General features: G+C 42.3%; 1 non-coding gene across 1 annotated transcript; it reads right to left on the bottom strand.

The window, feature by feature from the left end:
* Positions 1-12,489: 12,489 nt before the first annotated feature.
* On the bottom strand, positions 12,490-12,562 carry trnaf-gaa (transfer RNA phenylalanine (anticodon GAA)). The gene has a single exon. It is a non-coding gene; the product is annotated as a tRNA-Phe (tRNA).
* Positions 12,563-14,677: the final 2,115 nt, after the last annotated feature.

A 14,677-nucleotide genomic window follows, 5' to 3' on the forward strand; every position in this document is an offset into this window, starting at 1 on the left:
TTCCATTAGTGTAGATTGATCTAAACATTATATACCATTCTAAAAACCTCATACAATATCAAACTGAAATACAGTATTAATTCCATTAGTGTAGATTGATCTAAACATTATATACCATTCTAAAAACTCATACAATATCAAACTGAAATACAGTATCAATTCCATTAGTGTAGATTGATCTAAACATTATACACCATTCTAAAACCTCATACAATATCAAACTGAAATACAGTATTAATTCCATTAGTGTAGATTGATCTAAACATTATATACCATTCTAAAAACTCATCCAATATCAAACTGAAATACAGTATTAATTCCATCAGTGTAGATTGATCTAAACATTATATACCATTCTAAAAACTCATACAACATCAAATTGAAATACAGTATCAATTCTATTAGTGCACATTGACCTAAACATTACATACTATTCCAAAAACTCATACAGTATCAATTCCATTAGTGTAGATTGATCTAATCATTGCCAGTCCAAAAATCACATACAGTATCAGATTGAGCAATGCTGATATGAAGTGTAAACTGTGATGTAAATTAGATGCCTGGACAGAACTCACCCAGACTGCGGAAATAAAAAATACAGTTGTCTATGATGCGCATTATTTTCCAGCCAAAAACATCTCATACATGATCAGAGTGAAATAGATTATCAATTCCATTTGTGTGGACTGAACTCCACATTATGGCGGCACAGTGGCGCAGTGGTTAGCATTGCAGATTCAAAGCTCCACTGACCTGGGTTCAGTTCTGCGGAGTTTGCAAGTTCTCCCTGTGACCGCGTGAATTTCTGCTGTGTGCTCCAGTTTCCTCTTACAGCCCAAGAATTGCAGGTTGTTAGGTAAATTGCCCCTCGTGTGAAGATGTGGGAGGGAATATGGGATTGATGTAGGATTAGTGTATATGGGTGGTTGTTGGTTGGCACAGACTCGGTGGGTTGAAGGGCCTGTTTCAGTGCCGTATCTGAAAATAAAATTACAAACCTGTAAAAACTCTCATCCAGGGGTATGGTGATTTTGTGGTTACTTTACAGGACGAGTAATCCAAAAGTCTCCACTAATGGACCAGAGACATGAGTTCAAATTCCACTGCAGCAGCTGGGTAATTTATAGAATCAAAGTAAGTTTATGGCACAGGAAGAGGCCAGTTGGCCCATTGTGTCTGTGCCAGATGAAAACTGTCCACCCATTCTAATCCCACCTTCCAGCATTTGGTGCATAACCCTGCAGATTACGTCATTTGAGGTGTATATCCAGACTCATTTTGAATGAGTTGAGGGTTTCTGTCTCAACTCCCCTATCAGGCAGTGAGTTCCAGACCCCCTCCACCCTCTGGCTGAAAAAAGAATTTCCTCATCTCCTCTGTAATCTTTAGACTAATCACTTTAAATCTATTCCCCTAGTCACTGACCTTTCTGCTAAGGTGAACAGGCCCTTCACTTCAACTCTATACAGGCTCCGCAAAATTTTGTACATTTCAGTCAGATCTCCCCTCAGCCTCCTCTGTGCCAAGGAGAACAGCTCCATCCTATCCAATCTTTCCCCATTGCTGCATTTTTCCAGTCCCGGCAACATCCTCGTAAATCTCCTCTGTACCCTCTCTAGGGCAATTACATCCTTTCTGTAATGAGGTGATCAGAACTGCACACAGTACTCAAGTTGTGGCCTGACTAATGATTTATACAGTTACAGTACAACCTCCCTGCTCTTATATTCTATACCTCGGCTAATAAAAGAAAGGATTCCATATGCCTTTTTACCACCTTATCAACTTGTCCTGTTACCTTCAAGGATCTGTGGACATTTACTCCAAGGTCCCTCACTTCCTCTACACCTCTCAGCACTTTCCTATTAATCGTGTTTTGCCTTTGCCTTGTTTGACCTCCCCAAATGCATCACCTCACACTTCTCTGGATTGAATTCAATTTGCCATTTTTCTGCCCATCTGACCAGACCATCAAGATCTTCCTGCAGCCTACAGTTATCCTCCTTGCTATTTACCACATGGCCAATCTTTGTATCATTTGCAAACTTCTTGATCATGCCCCCTACATTTACATCCATGTAGACTACATCATAAACTGCACTACCCTCATCTATTTTCCTTGTTAATTCTTCAAAATTTCGATCAAGTTGTTCAGACAAGATCTTCCCTTAACAAATCCATGCTGGCTATCCTTGATTAATCTGTGCCTTTCTAAGTGACATTTTATCCTGTCTCTCTGAATAGATTCCAATAATTTTCCCACTATTGAGGTTAGACCGACTGGCCTGTAATTATTCGGTCTAGCCCTCACTCCCTTTTGAAACAGAGGTACAATGTTAGCAGTCCTCCAATCCTCCAGCATAACACCTGTATCCAGTGAGGTCTGGAAAACGATGGTCAGACCTTCCGCTATTTCCTCTCTTGCTTCTTTTAACAGCCTGAGGTATATTTCATCCATCCCTGGTGATTTATCAACTTTCAAATAAGCTAATTCCATTAGTATGTCCTCTCTCCCTCTGTTGATCATATCCAATACTTCACACCCCTCTTCCTTATCTACAATATCTGCATCGTCCCCCTCTTTTGTGCAGACAGATGCAAAGTATTTATGAAGAACAATGCCAACATCTTCTGCCCCTACATATAGGTTACCTTTATGGTCTTTTCTGTGCCCTCCTCTTTCCTTAGTTATCCTTTTACTCTTAATGTATTGATAAAACATCTTTGTGTTTACCTTGATTTTGATTGCCAATATTCTTTCATGCCTCTCTTAGTTTTCCTAATTTCAATGTTGATTTCCCCCCTCCACATTCTATAGACCTCTCGGCTTTCTGTAGTATTGAGTTCTCTGTGTCGGGCATAATTTTTCCTTTACTGCCATATCATACCCATAAGCTCTTTGACATCCATGGGGCTCTAGATTTGGCCTTCCCACCCTTTTTCTTTGCGGGAACATGTTGACTCTGAACCCCTGGAATCTCCCCTTGAATTCTTCCCAATGCTCTGACACTGATTTACCTTCAAGTACCTGTTTCCAGTCCACTTTCGGTAAATCACTCTTCAGCTTAGTAAAGTTGGCCTTGTCCCAATTGAGAACTCTAACTCTTGTTGTATCCTTGTCCTTTCCATAATTATGTTAAAACTGACTGAATTATGATCACTACCACCAAAATGCTCTCCCACTGCCACTCCTTCCACCTGCCCATCTTCATTTCCTAAAACTGCGTCCTCTCTTGTTGGACTTGCTACATATTCACTAAAAAATTTCTCCTGAATGCATCACGAGAATTCTGCTCCCTCAATTCCTTTCACACTAAAACTATCTCAGTTAATGTTTGGGTGGTTAAAATCCCTTTCTATTGCTGCCGTACTGTTGCTTTGACAAAAATTGCCACTCTCCCTCCTTTCTATCTCCCTCCCTATCGTGTCTGAAAACCCTGTAACCAAGACTGTTGAGCTGCCATTCCTGTCCCTCCTTAAGCCATGTTTCTCTCAGAGCTATGATATCTTACTGCCACCTGTCTATCTGTCCTCAGCTCATCTGCTTTATTTGCTATACTCCTTGCATTGAAATAGATACACTTGAGCACTGCCAAACACTTCTTTTTTAATTTTCTAAACTTTGTTTCCTCAGTCTTCCAGACTCATCCATTAATTTTCTGCCTTCCATTTTCATTTTTGATTTTGTCCCATCTGACTCTACCTTCCCGTCCCCATCCCCCTGCCAAACTAGTTTAAACCCTCCCCAACAGCACGAGCAAAATGCCCCGCAAGGAACTCCGTCCCAGCTCTGTTCAGGTGCAACCCGTCCGACCGGTCCCAATAAATGCCTGATTGTTCCCTTGACTATTGAATCACCTATCACTATGGCTTTTCCAGTCTTCCTTGTACCTGCCTTTGCAGCTGAGTCACCCATGGTGCCATGGACTTTGCTCTGCCTGCACTCCCCAGGGAAGCATCACTGTCCTCCATATTCAGAACTGAAAACCCGTTGGAGAGCGTCATGCAGTCAGGGTGTCCTGCACTACCTACTCGATTCTTTTTGATGGCCTGGTGATCACCCATTCCCTCTCTCCCTGCATACTCTTAAGCTGTGGGGTGACCACATCTATAAACGTGCTATCCATGGAGCTCTCTTCTCACGAATGCACTGCAGTGTCACCAGCTGCCACTCAAGTTCCAAAACACAGAGCTCAAGCTGCCACAATTGACAGCACTTCCTGGCACAAATGGTTCTCTAAGATAGTGGAAGCATCCTGGAGCTCCCACATATCACAGGAGGTGCACTCTCAAGGTTGAAACACCCCTGCCATTCGTTGACCATTTGCTACTGCTTAAAAAAATCCTTAACAGTACTACAACACCTTAGAATTATAAATAAAACTTTCCTAGTACTGATAAATCCCACTAAAAATCAATACAGTTCACTAGTTAAGATAAACCTTACTCCAAAAAACTCACCAATGATTCACTTGTCCCTTATCATTAATACTTAATTTATACTCTTTTTATTCTGCCTGTTGTTGAAATGCTCTAACCCAGCCATTTACACACCCACCCTAACAGTGGTGTACTAACTATTTACTGTTACTCCCTAACAGCCGTTAATCACAACCAGTCACCTTGCAGCTTTCCTGTGATGTCACTATTCACTTTGTTTCCAAACTCCAGCATGCTTGGACTCCTGTCCACTCCGCTTTCACCGTTTCCTGCTCTCTGAGTGAACTCTTGTTTGCTCTCTCTCTCTCTCCCCACCCCGGGCTCTTTATGCTCCACTCTGCTCTCACTGTTTGCTGCTCTCTTGTTGTATCAATATTTGTTTGCGTTGTGTTTAATTTAAAATATGGATTAACTGTATTTCACAGTTGTAGGTTTTATTTGGTAGTCCTGTACAAGTTGTGGATTGGTATTCAATATTTAGCTCTGTGAAAATGATTGTGAATGAAAACATAACTTTCAATCTTATACATGGGCTGGTCTGCAAGCTCCAAGTCCTTCACTTTGTAGTAATGGAATTGATACTGTATCTTTCAGTCTTAATCTCTGTGGGATTTTTGAACTGGTATGTAATGCTTAGCTCGGTCTAACGTCTGATGTACATTATTGGGATTCATAGGATCATAGGAAATAGGGGCATTAGGCCATTCAGCCCATTGAGCCTGCTCTGCCATTCAAACAGATCGTGGCTGATCATATCCCTCTTTGCCACTTTCCCTGCTATCTCCATATCCCTTGATCCCGGTAGTATTTAGAAATCTATTGATTTCTGTCTTGAATATGTTCAGTGATTGAGCCTCCACAGCCCTCTGGGATAAAGAATTCCACAGATTTCCCACCCTCTGAGTAAAGAAATTCCTGCTCATCTCAGTCTCAAATGGCCTGTCCTTATTCTGAGACTGTGTCCCCTTCTTCCAGACTCACTAGACAGAGGAAACATCCTATCCATATCTACCCTGTCACACCCTGTAAGAATTTTGGAAGTTTCAATGAGATCACCTCTCATTCTTTAAAACTCCAGAGAATTTGGGCCCAGTTTCTGCAGTCTCTCATCATAAGGGGATTAGTCTGGTGAATCTCCATTGCATTCCCTCTGTGACAAGTCTATCCTTCCTTAGATAAGGGGAGGTGATGGCGTAGTGGCATTGTCATGGGCGGCACAGTGGTTAGCACCGCAACCTCACAGCTCCAAAAACCGAGGTTTGATTCTGGCTACTGCCTGTGCAGAGTTTGCAATTTCTCCCTGTGACCATGTGGGTTTTTGCTGGGTGCTTTGGTTTCCTCCCGCAGCCAGAGACTTGCAGGTGATAGGTAAATTGCCTGTTGTAAATTGCTCCTAGTGCAGGTAGGTGGTAGGGAATATGGGATGACTGTAGGGCGAGTATAAATGGGTGGTTTTTGGTCAGCACAGACTCGGTAGGCTGAAGGGCCTGTTTCAGTGCTGTATCTCTAAATAAATATAAAATAAGGAAACCAAAATTGTACAGAATACAGTGCTCTACCCCAAGGGTCACTGTTGGAACCACTGCTTTTTTTTTGCTACAGATACATGACTTGGATCTTGGAAGATAGAGCAGAATCTCAAAATATGCCGATAAAACCAAACTTGGAGGAGTGGCAAACATTGAGGATGAAATGAACCGCCTGCAACAAGACAATGAGAGGCTAGCAGAATGGGCAGACAGGTGGCAGATGGAATTTAATGGTGACTAGTGTGAGGTGATGCATTTTGGCAGAAGAAATAGGGAGAGGCAATATATACTTAATGGCACAGTTCTAAAGAGTGTGCAGGAAGAGAGGGACTTGTTCACTAGAATGTGAACAATTTGTCTTGTTGTGTGGCTCTCAGATTTGTAAACTTCACTGTACTGGAGTGAGGTGACATCTACTGGCAGGAAGCAAGAACTGCAACCAAGCAGCAGATACTCCATCGTCTGTCAGGGTGAAAGAAACATTGCAATGTGAGGAAATAGTGAAGGGGTTTGATTGGCTTGACGGAGACATGATTCCACTTGTGGTGGAGTCCAAAGCAAAGTCCAGAAATATAAAATTGTCATTGATAAAAGATATGAGGAATTCATGATAAATGTATTTAGGTAGTGAGTGGGTGGAATCTGGATCGAATAGAAAGTGAGATTGGGTGGACAGAAGCAGTGTGAAAGGATGGCTCAAACAAAAGGGAAACGCCCTGAAAGGTTAACTCTGTTTCTCTCGCCACAAATGCTGCCAGAGTTTCTGAACATTTCCAGCACTTTCTATTTTTATTTCAGAATTTGCAGGATGTTGCTTTGCTCTGAAAAAAAATGGATGATCGGCTTTGGCTGCCAGTGAAATTCCACAGAAGCTAAAAGGAAGTTCTGATATCAGTGGCATGTTGATCTCGGGGTATGATTCTTGCTTAGGGTGAGTGATTAATTAATGTGTGAGAGATCCTGGGTTCAAATCCTGGACAAGACCTTCTTTGCTGGCGTTTTTAGTTTAAGGTCATTGATTGGTTTCAGCCTTACAGAAGGCGGAATTGATTTCCATATGGAGCCTGCTTGAGGACCAGAGAGCTGGATTCAAAGAGCTTGTCGACAAAATTGGAATGAATGAAATGTACAGAGAGCCAAGTGGGAATATAAAGTTGTAACTTTAACTGAAGCCTGGCTCCAAAAAACAACAGAACTGGGTTCTGGTATGGAAAGGAAACCTTTCCCATTTCTGTTGTTTGGCTTGCATTGGCTCATTGATTTTCTTGTTTTTCACTGTGTCGATGCCTTTGAATAATTGTGGATCCTTCTTCAGGGTGTTTTCTTTCACCACGTAGTTCTGACCTCTGATGATGATGATTGTAATGAGCTTCAACTCACTGATAGTTTTGGAACTGAGCAGATTTCCTTTGCTTGAGTCTACAACATGGAACTCAGTCTGACATGTGGACCCATGGGAGGATTTGAATGCCACCCCTGCGTTGAAGAATACAGTTGCATCCATCCAATAAGAGACCGAGTAGAAGTGACAGTTCAGTCAGTCGAACATTAAACTTTTAATTTCAGGATGGTGAGTTGGAGTGCCATTTTGTTTTTCCCTTTTTTAAGGCTTCATTTGCAGAGAGTACAAGGAGTGTTTGAAATGAAATTCAGCAAAAGGATGAGAAAGTCTCACTTTGATTCGGGACTCTTATCTCTCTGCAGCATCTCACTGTGAACGATTGAACTTCATCTCATTTCATTCCCAGCTCGGGGTCAGTGCGGCTCAGTGGGACATCTGGCTGTCTCCCACTTCACAATCCATCAGTGCTGAGAAAGCAATGGGGAATATTATTCATGGCTCTGTAACCAGAGGACACCGATTTAAGGTGAATGGCAAAAGAACCAAAGGCAACACGAGGAAAAACTTCTTTTGCACAGCGAGTGGTTAAGATCTGATATGCACTGCTTGAGAGTGTGATGGAGGCTGATTCAACCATGGCTTTCAAAATGGTATAAGATAATTATCTGAAGTGAAAAAAATTGCATGTTTTCATGGAATACATGAGTTTGTGGCATGAGCTGAGTTTCTCGTGCAGAGAAGCAGCACAAGCACAATGAGCTGAATGGCTTCCTTTTGTTCTGTAACTATTCTATGATCTATGATTCTTTTCAGAGTGAAATCAACACTCACATACAAGAAACTGACAGGTACAATGTAAACCCCACACCAACATACCAGCAAATGCTAGGGACAGAGTAAAACCAACTCAGTCCTAGACTAGAAACTGACAGGTGCACTGTAAACTTCACATTACCAGACAAGAAATTGACAGATGCAGTGTGAAACCCACAGTCACTTAGCAGCAGTTGGCAGGTAACGTGTAAAAATCTTTCTTTCATATCCCAACTGCAAGGTAAAAAGGAAATTAGGGACAAACCCAGGCTCACACTTCAAAGACTGAGAGATACAAAGCAAAACACATACTCACCTACAAGTACAGAGAAGAAGACACACTCAGAGGAGGTGCAGATTAAAGACACATGCATGTAACAGAAACTGATAGGGATAGAATCAAACCCTTTCTCACTTCTCATAAACTGATAGATATAGACAAAAGCTGATGCTCACATACAAGTTGTTGAAAGATATGTGGTGAAACTCACATAGCAATAGATAAAACAAACAGGTACTGAATAATACCCACAGTCACAGACCAAAAACTGAAATATACTGATTTTCACACCACTTTCTCACACCAGAAACTCATGGCTACAAAGTGAAGCTGACTCTATCCTCCCAGGCATTGACAGGGACAAACGAAAACACTCACGACGATACCAGGTCATGAAATGTACGTAATAAAACCGATCAGCTGAAAGAATAACATTAATGACAGGTCTGGTACCCAGAATGCTGGGCGGCCTAGAATCCGCCCGATCTGTGACAGGAGCGGGGCGCGCAGGCGCAGTAGAGACAGCTCTGTCAGCTGCTGGAGCTGCGGGTTCGGAGTTGGAGCGGGATATTCACAAAGTGCGAGAAGACCGCGCCCTTTCCGGGCTCACACAGCTGGAGCAGGGCCTCAGGGCCACAATAAGATGGAACAATCCCATCTGTATCCCTGCGGATGGCGGCGGTGAAGCTTTTCCCGGTGAGGCTTCCCGAAACCACGTCGACAAATGGATAAGAATTGGGGACTGGGCAGGGAGCGTCTCTAAATGAGTAAAATTTGGGTACTGGTCAGGGAGCGTCTGTAAATGGATACGAATTGGGGACTGGGCAGGGAGCATCTCTAAATGAATAAAATTTGGGTACTGGTCAGGGAGCGTCTGCAAATGGATAAGAATCGGGAACTGGGCAGGGAGCGTCTCTCAATGAATAAGATTTGGGTACTGGTCAGGAAGCATCTGTAAATGGATAAGAATTGGGGACTGGGCAGGGAGTGTCTATAATTGAATAAGAATTGGAGACTGGGCAGGGAGCATTTCTAAATGAATAAAATTTGGGGACTGGGCAGGGAGCATCTATAAATGCTTAAGAATTGGGGACTGGTTAGGAAGCGTTTTTTTATTCGTTCGTGGGATGTGGGCGTCGCTGGCTCGATCTCAGCTCGAGTAATGTGTCCAGTTCTGGGCACCAGGCTTTAGAAAGGACATCAAAGCTTCTGAGACAGTTCAGAGGAGATTTACTAGAATGATCCCAGAGATGCGGGGTGTCAGTTCTCTGGACAGGCTGGTGAAGCTGGGATTGTTCTCTTCAGAGTAGAGAAGGTTAAGGGAAGATTTAATAGAGGTGTTCAGAATCATGAAGGATTTTCATAGGGTAGAGAGGGAGAAACTGACCCCACCTGGGCGTCAGTAACCAGAGGACACAGATTTAAAATAATTGGCCAAAAATGTCAAGGGGAGGTGAGGAGAGATCTTTTTACCCAGTAACTGATTCGGATTTGGAATGAATTGTCTGACAGGGTTTTGGAAACAGATTTAATTATAACTTTCATAAAGGAATTGGACAAATATTTCAAAGTGAAATTCTCCAGGATTATGGGGAAATAGGCAGGGGGTTGGACTAATTGCATATTTTTGTCAGAGAGTCAGCAGAGGCACAATGGGGCCGAATGGCCTCCTTCTGTGCTGAATGATTCTATGAACATAAGAACTAGGAGCAGGAGTCGGCAATTCAGCCCCTCGAGCCTGCTCTGCCATTCAATACAATCATGGCTGATCTAATCACGGCAGTTCTTGTTTCTTGCCCGTAGATGTCACTTCACTCCAATACAGTGAAGTTTACAAATCTGAGAGAGACACAACAGGAAATAATTGTTCACATTATAGTGAATGTGTGGGATTTAGAAATACTAGGAGTGGAAATGAGTTATTACTTGTCTGCTCAATCCCCATTGCCCTGTAAAATTATTTCCTTCAAGTGCCCATTCAAATTCCTTTTGTAATCCTCGATTGTCTCCATTTCCACCGCCCTCGTGGGCAGCGAGTTACAGATCATCACCAATCACTGTGGAAAAAAGTTCTTCCGCACATTCCCCCTGTACCTCCTGTCCAAAACCTTCAGTTTGTGTTCCCTAGTCCTTGTACCAATAGTTAACGGGAACAATGTTTCCTTGCCAACTTATTTAAAACTGTCATAGCCTAAAACACATCTATCAATTCTTCCCTCACTCTCCTTTGATACAGGCAGAACAACCCTAGCTTTTCCAACCTAACCTTGTAACTAAAATGCACCATCCCTGGATCCATTCTGGTGAATTTCCTCTGCATCCTCTCAAGGACCCTCACATTCTTTCTTTAGTGTGGGAAGCAGAACTGGAAGCAACGCTACAATTGGGGCCTAATCAGAGCTTTATAATAGTTCAGCATAACTTCCCTGCTTTGTACTCAATGCCTCTATTTATAAAGCCCAAGATCCCATATACTTTGCTAACCACTCTCGCAATATGTCTTGCCACCTTCAAAGATTGATGCACATGCTCCCCAAATCCCTCTATTCCAGCACACTCTTTAGAATTGTGCTATTAAGTAAATATTGCCTCTCCCTATTCCTTCTGCCAAAATACATCACCTCACACTTGTCACTATTAAATTCCATCTGCCACCTGTCTGCCCATTCTGCTAGCCTATCACTGTCCTGTTGCAGGCAGTTCATATCATCCTAACTGTTTGCCACTCCTCCAAGTTTGTTGTCATCGGCATATTTTGAGATTCTACTCAATATTCCAAGATCAAAGTCATTTATCTTTAGCAAAAAAAGCAGTGGTTCTGGCACTGACCCTTGGGGAACACCACTGTCGACTATCCTCCAGTCTGACAAAGAACCATTTCATAACACTCGCTGTTTTCTGTCCTTAACCCAATTTTCCATCCAGTTGGACACTGACCCTCCTATACCACGAACCTCAATTTTGTTAACCGCCCTTTTATGTGGTACCTTGTCAAACGCTTCCTTAAAATCCATACAAAACAACATCCACTGCATTCCCTTCATCAACCTGCTCTGTTAGTTCATCAAAAAATGCAGTTAGATTAGTCAAGCATGAACTCCCATTTATAAATCCATGCTCACTCTCCTTAATGAACTCAAACCTCTCCAAGTGACTGTTGATATTTTACCCTGATTATTCTTTCTAAAACCTTACCCACCACTCCTGTTAATCTAACTGGCCTGTAGTTACCCAGACTGTCCTTACAGCCTTTCTTGAATAAGAGTGTCACATTTGCCTCTGTTCAATCCTCTGGCACCTCCCCCGTATCCAGGGAAGATTTGAAGATTATAGCAAGCCCTTCCGTTATCTGCATCCGCATTTCCTTTCGCAACCTGGGATGTGAGCCATCCAGACCAGGTGATTTATCTTCCCTAAGCACAGCCAGCCTTTTTAGTACCTCCCTCTCTCAATTTGTACTCTCTCCATTGCCTCCACTCTCTTCACTTCTACTGATATTTTGTCAAATTCCACTTCCTTAGTGATCACTGATGCAAAGTACTCATTAAGTAGATTAACATTGCCCTGCACCTCTAAGCTTATATTATCCTTTTTGTCCCGAATAGGCCCTACTCAACCTCTTACCACCCACTTATCATTTACATGCTGCTCGAAGATGTTTGGGTTCCCTTTCATGTTGACTGCCAGTCTATTCTCATAGAAATAGAGAATAAGCAAATATAGAAGATATAAGTATTTCCCATTCTTGATGAGGTGGAACTTTTTTATGTTGTGTGTGGTAATGACTTGGCCCACGAGTGTGGTGGAAGCAGAGACAATCAATGATTAAAAAGGAAATTGGATGGATACTTGAAGGAAAGAAACTTGCAGGAGGAAAGGGATCGAGCTGGTGAGTGGAACTGACTAGATTACTCCGGGGAGAGCCAGCATGGACATGATAGGTCAAACGACCACCTTCTATGCTGAAATGGCTCTGTGTTGTTTCTCAAATTCAATCCACTGGTTCTTGGCAAATAATTTCAAAGGAAATTATGCAACTGGAAAATCAGAACCAAGGCAAGGGACGCATAAGGAAGCGGAAGTGCTGAAACCCGGGATTGAACCAGGGACTTTTAGATTTTCAGTTTAACGCTCTCCCAACTGAGCTATTTCAGCCCTACATTAACAGCTTCTTGGTGTCCTTGTTTTGGAGGAAAATACATACATTCAAGTTTTCCAAAAAATTCAAGAACACAACATGTGAGTAATATTCCCCATTGCTTTCTCAGTACTGATGGATTGTGAAGCGGGAGACAGCCAGAAGTGCCACTGAGCCGCACAGACCCCGAGCTGAGAATGAAATGAGATTAAATTCAATCTTTCATCGTGAGATGCTGCAGAGAGGTAAGAGTCCTGAATCAAAGCGAGACTTGCTCATTTCAAACACTCCCTGTACTCTCTGCTCATGAAGCCTTAAAAAAGGGAAAAACAGAATGGCACTCAAACTCACAACCCTGCCATTAAAAGTCTCATGTTCGACTGACAGAACTGTCACTTCTACTCGGTCTTTTATTGGATGGATGCAACTCCAACGCAGGGGTGGCATTCAAATCCTCCCATGGGTCCACATGTCAGACTGAGTTCCAAATGTAGACTCAAGCAAAGGAAATCTGCTCACTTCCAAAACTATCAGCGAATTGAAGCTGATTACAATCAATATCAACAGAGGTCAGAACTACCTGGTGAAAGAAGACACTCTGAAGAAGGATCCACAATTATTCAAAGGCATCGACAAAGTGAAAAACAAGAAAATCGATGAGTCAATGCAAGCCAAACAACAGAAACACTGAAGAATTCCATTCCAATCAAGTCCTGTTGTTTATGGAGTCAGTTCTCAATTCCTGCAACAACTTCATATTCCCACTTGGCAATCTGTACATTTAGTTAATTACAATTTTGTCGACAAGCTCTTTGAATCCAGTTGTCTGGTCCTCAAGCCAGCTCCGCATGGAAGTCAATTCCACCTTCTGCAAGGCTGAAACCAATAGATAACCTTAATCTAAAAATGCCAGAAGACCAGGGATCATCTGGGACTTGAACCCAGGATCTCTCGCATGTTAATTAACCATACCCCCTAAGCGCGAATCATACCCCTAGACCAACGAGCCACTGACGGGTCAGGTTTTATTAGCTGCTGTGGAATTTCACTGGAACCCCCCCACCCCAGCCAATCATCCATTTTTTTTCAGATCAAAGCAACATCCTGCAAATGCTGAAATAAAACAGAAAGTGCTGCAAATGTTCAGCAGCTCTGGCAGCATCTGTGCTGTGAGAAACACAGTTAACGTTTCACGGCACTCATCTTTTGTTTCAGCCATCCTGTCAGACTGCTTCTGTCCATCCAATCTCACTTTCTATTCTATCCACTTTTAACCATTCACTACGTTACTACATTTTTCAGGAATTCCTCATTTCTTTTATTAATGACAATTTTGTATTTCTGGCCTTTGCTTCAGACACCACCACAAGTGGAATCATGTCTCCATCTACCCAATCAAACCACTTCGCTGTTTCCTCACATTGCAATGTTTCTTTCACCCTGACAGACTGTGGAGTTTCTGCTGCTTGATTGCAGTTCTTGCTTCCCGCCAGTAGATGTCACCTCACTCCAATACAGTGAAGTTTACAAATCTGAGAGAGACACAACAGGAAATAATTGTTCACGTTATAGTGAATGTGTGGGATTTAGAAATACTAGGAGTGGAGACGAGTTATTATTGCACTCTGCTATTACATCTTTTATAATGGACTCCAGCATTTTCCCCACGACTGATGTCAGGCTAACCGGTATATAATTTGCTGTTTTCTTTCTGCTTCTTTTTTTAAATAGTGGAGTTACATTAACTACCGTCCAATTCATTGGAACTGTTCCAGAGTCGATAGAACTTTGAAAAAAGACCAGAAATGCATCTGCTATTTCAAGGGCCACTTCCTGAAGTACTCTGGGATGTAGATTATCAGGCCCTGGGGATTTATCGGCCTTCAATCCCATCAATTTCCCAAACATTCCCTACTAATACTGATTTCATACAGTTCCTCCTTCTCACTAGACCCTATGTTCCCCAACATTTCTGGGAGGTAATTTGTATCCTCCTTTGTGAAGACAGAACCAAAGTATGTATTTAATTGGTCTGCCATTTCTTTGTTCCCCATTATAAATTCCCCCGTTTCTGACTGCAAGGGACCCACATTTGTCTTCACTAATCTTTTTCTCTACACATATCTATAGAA

This window comes from Heterodontus francisci, unplaced genomic scaffold, assembly GCF_036365525.1.
Source record: "Heterodontus francisci isolate sHetFra1 unplaced genomic scaffold, sHetFra1.hap1 HAP1_SCAFFOLD_121, whole genome shotgun sequence".
Lineage (NCBI taxonomy): Eukaryota > Metazoa > Chordata > Chondrichthyes > Heterodontiformes > Heterodontidae > Heterodontus > Heterodontus francisci.